Source organism: Synchiropus splendidus, chromosome 12 (assembly GCF_027744825.2).
Source record: "Synchiropus splendidus isolate RoL2022-P1 chromosome 12, RoL_Sspl_1.0, whole genome shotgun sequence".
NCBI lineage: Eukaryota > Metazoa > Chordata > Actinopteri > Syngnathiformes > Callionymidae > Synchiropus > Synchiropus splendidus.
Genome location: NC_071345.1, coordinates 7739761 through 7749481, shown reverse-complemented (window position 1 = coordinate 7749481; position 9721 = coordinate 7739761).

Genomic DNA, 9721 nt, shown 5'->3' with positions numbered 1-9721 from the left:
TCCAGGTGAAATTTAGAGGAAAAGTTCCACATATTCTCACAAAAATGACTTGTTTTCGGTGATATTTGTGCCGCTTATTCTTGCATCCCACAATGTGCCCTATCTAATTCATGTTTAATTTAGGTCGCACCGTGATGATGTCACTTTGAACTCATGGTTTTTCCCAGGTTTTACGACACAATTTCATACTCACCTCCACGCTCTTTTCTATGCTAAAAATTGTTGGCACCCGACCCCCCGTACCACTGCCATATACACTGGACTTTAGCTCAGACCTGTTCGAAAAACAATTCTGCAACATCTAAACACTGTAGCTGGAGCTAAGACCCACCTCCTTTTCCAAAATGCGATGCATATTTTCAATGATATTGACTGTAAAAGCTTCAATATTCACCTTGCGGTGTGTTCACTTCATTGCTCCACCCACTTCTGGCTCTGGCACTAGACACTGGCAGATGCCTCTCAAACAAAAGGGCTCCTCCAACCCTCTTATTGCGCTGATTCATAGTGCAGCCACTTGGAGGTATTTCACACATTTCTTGAGAGCCTTTGCTCAAACACTACAGTCTTTTCTGGACACCACAGAGCTCTCTGACTGGCGTTTACTGTATGCTAAAACCCATCTATAGCTCCCTGAAGGGAGCCTCACTTAAACCTTTCATACAAAGCACGGTAATGACATGTAGGTTCAGTCAAACCGCCGCAAATCCAAATGTAAATTTGCTTTGCGCAGGAAGTGGCTGTTTTAAAATCTCTTCGATAAATCAATGTGAGTGGTCTGATCTGTCCTCGGGAGAGCAGGATCTGCGCTTGTGTGACGGTGCATATCTTGGCTGCCTGCGTACCCAGCCGGTTGTTTGCTGTAAATAGCCGACCCTCTCTGGGGAACACTTCATGGCATCTGACAGCAGCAGTGGCTGTTCGACCGAACGGGCTTCTGGTGGTCTGCTCGCCAAAACGTCAATGCTAACATGCTAACTCTGCAGTCAATGGTGCTGCAAATAACAGTGTTGCTCTGCTGGTGGAAGCAATTGTTGCCCTGGCAGGAATTACTAAACTGTCAGGCACGGCTGGCACAACACAAACTCCAAGTATTTATTGTTAAATAAAAAAATATTACCACTAACTGGTCATTTTAAACCACAGATTAGAGCAACAAAGAGCTTGCTTGGCATTGCCTCAGGCAGTCGCTGTTTACATGACCTCAAAATGGAGGTTGGATTCTTGAGTGTACAGGAAGTAATTCCTATAAAACACCATAATAACATTATATATTTTATGTTATTTTATCTTGTTTTAATGTGATACAAAATTTAAAACTTTTTTAGCCTGACCAATGTTTAGCTTAGCTTGTGCTAGCTTTTATTTTTTTTTGTTCTTTTCTTTTAGTGAACACTTTTAAAAACAGCACTCTCAAAAATCCTCCTTTAACCTTTCAGGACTGTTGTTGCTGTGAAGCCCGAGAAATAAGAGCAGAGGTGACAGGCTGGCTTCGTCCTCAGGCTCCAGCATGACTCTGCTCTTTTACTCTGAAGAGGTCTGCAGCCTTACATCGTCCCAAACACAGGCATAATTTCATTTCACTGGTTTTGTGTGGAATTAGCGCTGTACAGTGAAACATGTCTCCTTGGGACGACAACAGTTCCGCTACAATGACGGATGCCTGTGGTGCCTTCATGGTCAAATCGTTTGACACCACTGGCACCAGTGTATGCATTTAAATAGGAGTATTATTATAATGACGGTATCGCCTTGGTTGTTCCGCCTCCACATACAGTTGAACATCCGTCAGCGAGGGCGTGAAAAGGATGAGCTCAACATCTGACTTGTTGCTATGAAAGACTGTTACAGAAGAGACGGAAGTCAGATTCATTTGTACAGTGCTAGACAGTGACACAGACGCCTTCAAAACGGATTAAACTGGATTCTTTCTGATAAGTCAGAGTCAACCTTGAATATAACTATTACTTTGATGGTCATGTGACTCTCGATTTTTAGGCATTGAATTTCTTTTGTCTGTTACAAAGACAGAAACTAGCCACGGATTAGTTTGCTTTAATACTCGCTGCAGCTTGCTAACCTTTGGAGACTAGAGTTTGACGTATAGCGCGACCTACCCAGGTGACTTCGCTCATAGAAAAAATGTCAGGAAACAATCTGGAATATGGAAGCGACGCCCTGTTACTAGAGGAGAAAGCGCCGGAGCCTATTTCGGGAGCCCCTCGCCAATGCAGTTCCTGACGTCACAGCTGACTGAAATATCAACCTTGTCGAAAGTCCCCTGATCTCATCTTGATAAAATAAACATTCAGTCCAGGCCGCTTCCTCAAGTCTTTACCTCCAAATCCCAACCACCAGCCAAGCCCTGTGACCCCAGAACAGGGACCTCAGAGGTGATGCTAACAGGGTCAGACAGGGTGAATCAACAAGGGGCTGGGGTGTAAAGTCTGCATGCAGATGACAAAGAAGGTCAGGGATGAAGCGTCTAGAATCTAGAGTCGTGCAGGAGGGTCGCCGGTGCCTTCGACCTGTCCGTCTGTCCATCCCTCGATGCTGTGCTTTTATCGTCCTTCACTTGTCTGGGGCTTGAAGCGAGGAATTTCTTTGACATGTTGACTTATATTTTGCTACGCTTTCCAGCACGTCAGTTATAATACACTTGACAGTGGTAAAACACAGACAGCCTCCGATACTGTCTTTACAGAGGAAGAGATTTGTCACTTATTTATTGAATTTAAATGATGATATCAAATGCTAACTTAACTGTTAGTGATGAGGAAACATCTTAAGGTGGCAGAGAAGATCATCTAACAAAATAAGATGGCATTTTATCCCCCATAATGCCCTGAAAAGATGCTCAACATTGAGGAGAGAATCCGGTGAATGCAGCTGCAGATCTGAACCAGAGCTGCTCCAAAGCCTGGGCCAGATCAAACAGCACCTGTTGGACCCAGCCTGACCTTAATAGAATTAAAACTGCAGCTGGAGGCGCCGCTCCTGTGGATGGAGCGTCATTATGACAGCTGGTTAAAGAGCCACAAATGGAGCTTGAATTAAACAGAAAAGACCGGCCAAACATCCGAGTATTCCTGGTTCGATCCAGTAGAAATCTGACTTGGAGTTAGCAGCGATTTTTCCACTGATGCTTGGTAATGAATTCCCACTCCAGCATTTTAACCATTTTAAATGTGAGAGAAGCAGCGTGGGAGAGTTCCAGTATCAGCCGACGCTTTAACAGCACCAGCGCCGCTGCAGTCCATCCCAGCTGACAGTGACCAACGTGGGAGGCAACCAGAGGTTGGGAAGAAAGCCGGCGGAGCTAGCTTGGAGCTGTTTCCCCTCCTATGACTCATTCCACAGTCGAACTATAAACGGTTCGACCGAAGGGTCTGTTAGACGCCGAGGTAAACATTTACTTTTGGTCACGTGACTCGTAACAGCCGGAACTTGAGCACGTCCTAAACAGCAGTTTCACCCTTCCTGTCGCTGTTTTTATCCATGACCACGCAGCTCCTGGACACTGGCCTCCATTATTTCCTGTATCTCCACGTGTCGCTGTATCTGTCGGCACGGTTAATTCAGAGCCGTGTTTTAATTAAAAAAAGAGAATGAGGTCTGAGGGGGGAGAAGCTAATCTTTATTAATTGGTCTTTCCGCACCGGTGCCTTGCCGAGGGGTTTGTTATAAAACAATCACTGAAGTCACGTGAGGGTTCATTTATCATCAGCTGGAAGTCTTCCCTTCAGCACTTGCTTCTCCTTACACACACACACACACACACACACACACAGTCAGTCCTCTGTCGCTCCTCTCTTATTCACCTGTGCTCTGTTATAAGCTCCAAACGTTCAGTTCTACCTTCCCTGGTGTGATGCACGAGGTGACTCGTGCATCACACCAGGACCTGGCCGACCGGTTCAATATCTCCTGTCACCAGTCCCCGAGCCGCTTCTGATCACTCCCACTCCCTCAGATAATCTTTACACCTGTGATTAAATGCTGCAGAAGCACCAAGGTGCTCACCTTCCCTGATTTATAGGTGGTTTTATCAGATGCCGTCGGGTCGAGAAAGCAGGGTGTCCTTCAACAAAAAGTGAAGGTCCCGAGGTCGTCTGTTTTTCATGATGTTGGTTTGTCTCTGTTCAAAATAACTTGAAATGCTATGGACGGATTTGGGTGACATTTTCAGGAAGCATGTGAGAGTGATCTGTATCACTCTCGGGATCCAGGAATAGTTTTAAAAAGGATTTGAAAAGGACCATTTTCAGCATTGAAGTTGTTGGTGGTCTGAAGCTGCTTGGCGGAGGTCTGGGCCTCTGAATGCTTCTCTAGTGTGTCACTTCCTTTTGATCATCGGAATTTCTAGAGGTGCAAGAAGAAATCGACAAGATATTTTGACCTCCAATATTGAGAGTTCATCTCTTAATATTGTTTTTTTTTATCATTTTTTTATGTATTATTTTTTGTTTATTTTGTAAAAATCTAAAATATTTCAGCCAAATAAAACAAAAAATAATTTAATTTAATTAATGTAACAGTTTGCTCTCCAGACAACAGGGAACCTTTGTCAGTGCAGGAGTTCCTGGTCCACTGATCCCACTGATGCACAAGACACGTGGCAGCTAGGATGAGAACAACAACAACAAACATGGAGGAATCCCTGAACAAAAGCAAACAAAAGCATCTGTTTGCTTTTGTTCTGGGATGTTTTTCTTTATATATATATATATATATATATATATATATATATATATATATAGTTTTAAAAAGGATTAAAACTATATAATCCTATATATATATATTTATTTATTTATTTATTTTTCCCCTTTCATGGCCATGTAGAATATCGCAATACAAGGAAATATAATATAATACAACCCTACTCTTCATCCATCCTAATAAATCCTGAGGAGAAAGAAGAAAAAAACACATCTCAATTGAATGTCTTTTTTATGTTCTGCCATGAATGCTGTATAATTGCATGTTTAGTAAACCCTTCCTCCATGCATATATTTACCCTCTTCATTTGTATTTATCACTTGGCCGGTGGCCGTGTGTGGCTAATACTCATCCATATATACTGCATATGAACGTCCGAACATGCTGCAGCGCTCGGCGACTTCACGGTCGTCCATACTAATGACATGGATTCACTGTGATGGCACCAGGTCGGCAGGGGAAGAGGTGGCCCCTCCCGTGGGTATGTTGATGCCCTTTAGGCCCCTGAATCTCTCCCTCCATCTCCACTCTTATAAAGTCAGGTCACCGGGAGTCGGGCTCTTATTAAAGCTCAGCCACAGGCAATAAGACCAGTCGCACTGCCGGATCGGTCTCTTCGGTGAAGCCATGGTTTCCATGAGAACCGCTCCGGACCAGAAAACAGCGCTGCACTCGGTGAGGGGAGCTGTTCTTTGACTCCTCTTTCTGCAATGTTGGGAGACACAGTCGTCATTTAAAGATCAGTAATGCCTGGATTGTTGCAAGCAGAAACGTGATGCCTCGTCGGTTTGGCACTCTTGAGACCAATAAATGGAGTCCTTCTTCATCTGCTGCTTCATACCACAAGCCCTTTTCATTTCAGACTTTTACACACTTTGGTTTGACCTCCTGTGCTGCTGTTAATGCACACACACGGCAAGTCTCTATTCCTGCTGGAAATGAAAGTCCATTTCAATTCATTCACTGTGGCAGTGAATTGTTTCAAGTGACTTTTTATGAGGAACCATAATCACTCCATTTATTGTCTGACACTTTAATATGCTAAATTCATCCGCCGCTATTGCGCTATTCACAACTCAAAACCTATTAAATGCTGGCGACTGCATTAGCGCCAAACATGGCACCTATTGTACCGGACTCGGAGAGAGTAACCTGATCTTTTGTCAATTGTAGATTTAGTCATATTTAAAGGCTAGTTAGGCTCCATATCTGAAGGTACGTTCACACCATGCACGATCCAGAACACTTCAGTAGATAAAAGGCAGCAGCTGAGGCTCTTTCTTCTTCTGACATAGGGAGCCCAAGACTCCGCCCCTTATGGTCGATCCATGGGACCTAGGATCGGGGGAAAATGTCTAAAGGGCGGTCAAAGTTATTTTGTGGTCCACTTTGCCTCAATGAATTGGAATCAACTTTGTCCAGGTGCGCACGTACTGAATGTTATTTTATAGCTTCCCAACTTCCCAACCCTTTGATTGACAAACCATCCAGTCAGTCGTAAGGAGGCACTTTGGTGCCGCCATCTTGCCTTACACAGTAGAAGCTGCAGATCTGAACTCCATATTTACAGCATATAAACAAGAGGACGACAAAGGATCCACTTCACTTGGTTTAGTAGCTACAAGAGTTGAAGATGAAAGCTGAATTGGTGTAGCGCATGTTGCTATGCGTCGAGTCAATATTTGGGATTGGTGTCAGTTGTTGATCCCTGGCAGGGGACCAGTATTGAGCTGAAAATAGATCGGACCCTCTCGGACGCCGGTTCTCCTCCGGCTCGCCTTCCTCTCAAGGCAACCACTTGACTGGCGAGGCGTCCGTCACTTCTGCTGTCCATCATGAGGCAGAAGTTGGGAGGAGGGCGCTCACCAAATCTCCAACAAGCCATTTGATTGATGGGAAGGCCTTTATTGCTCCAGAGGGAGCGCTAACGTAGACGCCCGACCCTCCGTCCTGCCAGATATTCTATCTGGTGACTGGCAGGTGTCTGTGGCTGATATGCTTAGACATACAGACGCGCGCTAACCCTGAACCGCTGCCCTCACCTCCCTATAGGTTTGGGGTTGTTTACCTTTACATTGATGTGCGCAGCAGCAGCTGTTCCAAACGTGCTCGCTTTACCTCCAGTCCCTGGAGACCTGAGTCGCCTCAGCCATTTGTAATTAAAGGTGCATAAAAACAGATCAAGGTCTTTGGGTATCTGGCCACGGAGGAGGTTAAACGACATTAGACTTGGTCCCCTGCTTCGGTTCCGCCAAAAAAAAATGTTTTTTTAATGGCATATTGTCAATTTTATTTCATTTCAAGCTCCTGTTTTCTGTCTCCAAGGCACTGCTGCCGCTGTTACAGATACGTTGACTGAACAGTGAAACAGTGAAGGACTAAGTGGCCTTAAACTCAACCCGACTTTTCAAGTAAAAGAGTCCAAAGAGGCAGCTATTAGCATGGCACGTCACAAGGTTCCTTTCATACGTGTATAGCGGGGTACGCATTGAACGTCTCGATTTCCCCCCCCGTTCCAACCAAGGACGCTCGATTATCTTACCTCTTATCATGCTATGAGATAATCCTCAGGTCTGAGGTGCATGAATTTGTCCCGATAATCGGCCACGGAAACGATGGGTTCTCACTGCCATAAATGTTAAAAGTATCCAGTATTTTCCTTCATGTGTGGGGAGAGCCGATGGCTCCTGACATGAGCTGTGACATGGAACTGAAAGTGCGAATCAAAATACGAGACAACTTAAAAAGAAAGGACGCTAGGGGGAAGTTTTCACGAGAAAAACGTTTATCCTGCACATTTCACTGTTCATCGAGCTATCTATCTATCTGTGTATCTATCTATCTATCTATCTATCTATCTATCTATCTATCTATCTATCTATCTATCCATCCATCCATCCATCCATCCACCTGTCTGTCTGTCTGTCTGTCTATCTATCTATCTATCTATCTGTCTGTCTGTCTGTCTATCTATCTATCTATCTATCTATCTATCTATCTATCTATCCTTCTGCTATCTATCCTGCACAGTTAATCTCACCCCCATCCGTCTTCATCTGGTCTGTTCCTCCTTGTGGACGGGCCACATGCGATTTTCACTTTCTCGACCAGTGGTTGTTTTCCCGTCATTGAGTTCTGATTTTCTTTTGGGATTTTCCTGTTCAGAAACGCAGAGGACCGTCATCATCCCGTCCATATCCATATGGAGTGTCGTGTTTTCCACTTTCTCCCTTTTAAAGGGGTGGCGGGACACAATCTTGATGCGTGCGGAGTACTGTGTTGAGATTATTGGGACTCTCACCAAAGACAACGCCAGATTTATTGTTTTCATCTTTGTGTGTTTCTGTGTCTCTGACAGATAAAACTCTCTGAAGATGATGTTCTTCCACGAGGAAAAACCAAAGCCTCAATTTGAGGATTAAAACGTCAAAATAACTGGGTCATTGTTGTGAATGCTCGACAAAGTCCTCTCTCGCATGATGTGCTCAGAAAAACTGACGCACTTTCTGAATTTACCTGAGACTTGAAAATGTGCAGCCAAAACTGGGTTTCACCACCATTGACTCCAGTTGCAAAGGAGGTGCGTCTCTGTGGCAAAAAAAAAAAAAAAGCGTCAATGTTGCTCGTGTTCAACTCACCATCCTGTGCAAAACATGACATTTGGATCAGCCAGAGAAAAATGCCTCAGGATTCTCACTGTGCTTGGGTTTTCAATGTATCGATGCTTGTTCAGGAGGCTTGTCTTGAACACTATCTAAAGCAGAGTGAGTCAGCAAATCGCCTGCTATGACAACCAAGCTTCAAAGGAGGGGAAAGTTCACAGCCTGCAGCACGTGGAGCTCTACACACAGATACCTCCATTGAACTGAATGGGGATTTTACACAGTATTTCAACTGCTCGCTGCTCAGCCATCTTTTCAGCTAGAGACGCCATCTAAAGCTGCAAACGGAGCTGCAGTCTTCCTCTGTACAACGCAGTTTCTGAAGAAACTGCATCTTCTAGTCATAATTCAATTTAAGTCCAGTTCTTTTCGATTGAAAATGTGTATTTTTGCCTGAGCACAACCTCCGGCTAACCCTCCAACGCATCATGTAATTGGAGAAACCAAAGACGAGCACTTCTGGTTGAATTGCATTAAAAATATGCAAAGTCGAGTGAATTCTCTGCAGCTGGCCGCGGTTTAATTGACAAGTTTTCCTTTGTTTATCACCATGTTTCCTTCACTGTTGGCGACGAGAGGGCTGATAATTGTTGTGGTGGAACAGAGGAAAATACTTGGGAATTTGAGGTCAGTGTTTACTTTGGAATTAGCTGTGATACGACAAGATAATGGACATATTTTGCAAAGGCAAGAATAAAGTAGATGTTTTGCTGGCAGACCTGGCTTGTTTCCCTGCCTTGATGTGATTTCACTGACTTTAAGTGACAGCAGGATTCAATATGAGGCCGCACCACAGAACGAAAATGAGATACATCCCTTTTACTGTCTGTCTGTCTTTCTGTCTGTCTGTCTGTCTGTCTGTCTGTCTGTCTGTCTGTCTGTCTGTCTTTCTGCCTGCCTGTCTGTCTGTCTGTCTGTCTTTCTGTCTGTCTGTCTGTCTGTCTGCCTGTCTGTCTTTCTGTCTGTCTGTCTGTCTTTCTGCCTGTCTGTCTGTCTGTCTGTCTGTCTGTCTGTCTGTCTGTCTGTCTGTCTGTCTTTCTGCCTGTCTGTCTGTCTGTCTGTCTGTCTGCCTGTCTGTCTTTCTGTCTGTCTGTCTGTCTTTCTGCCTGTCTGTCTGTCTGTCTGTCTGTCTGTCTGTCTGTCATACATGTGTGAGTATGTGTGCGTACATTTATTAATATTCTTGTGTTGTGTTTCGTATTCTTCTGTTTGACAAGTTGGAATTGATCTTTAGAATGAGTGAAACTAAAAGTACAATTTTATTGTGCGTCTTGAATGATGGTAAAATATATATTGCACCGTTCAAGCGCCAAAATCTGTCTTGTCATTTCATTCTTCAA